The sequence below is a fragment of the Aphanomyces astaci genome (genome assembly GCF_000520075.1).
Source record: "Aphanomyces astaci strain APO3 unplaced genomic scaffold supercont1.20, whole genome shotgun sequence".
Classification (NCBI taxonomy): Eukaryota; Oomycota; class Saprolegniomycetes; order Saprolegniales; family Verrucalvaceae; genus Aphanomyces; species Aphanomyces astaci.
In genome coordinates this window covers 872,395-873,192 of record NW_009798283.1, presented here as the reverse complement: position 1 = coordinate 873,192, position 798 = coordinate 872,395, and positions in this window count along the sequence as shown.

Sequence of the window (798 nt, the reverse complement as noted above, 5' to 3'; positions counted from 1 at the left end):
AAATGAACCTAATGACTAACGATTACGACGAAGTTGAGGCTCCAACCCGCGCTCATTGCGCATGAACGACCCAGCGCTCGCATCCTTCGATCCGTTCCGACGTTTCCCTGGACATGACAAAATGTTGGCCGGATAAAGTCACCGGATAATTCTCATCGTTCAGTGTTGAAACGTTCAGTGATTGTTCAGTGAAGTTGCCCGAACAGGGCCTTAACATTGCTATCGATGCCGTCCCGTGCTCACCTACATGTACCTCGTCGCAATCGAATGGGGGACAGGGAAGCTCCACTTGGAACAGACTGTCCCAACCACATGCTGAGACTTTTCGAAGTCACAACAGCTATTAACACAGCTTTAGTATGCCACGCCAAGCCAATTGCAATTGTTGAAGATACTACTTGATGGAATATGAGGAGTTGGGGGCAGCAATGCAGGCAAATACGGTAGTCACACAATGCAACTCAACAAACCAGTTGCATTAGAGCGTATCTCCACTCGCCAGACTTAACAGTAAAGGTCTGATTTATACGGATAACCCTTAGATAGGACCAGTTTTGGACTCATACTCCCACCCGTTGGTTTTATTGGGATGTCAATAAGTCCAAACATAAGTTCAGCCCCGAAAAGCCCTATCATACTTCCTCTGTTCGATATTAGAGCCGACATTTGACTTCTCAGTGAGCCTACATATTCAATTTTGATCCAAATTTGATGAATCGAACCACATTTGAAAGAGTATAAAAAACGGGAGGTAAAGTTCTTTGACGGAAAAGCTCGAAAAGCACGTCTTTATGCTCA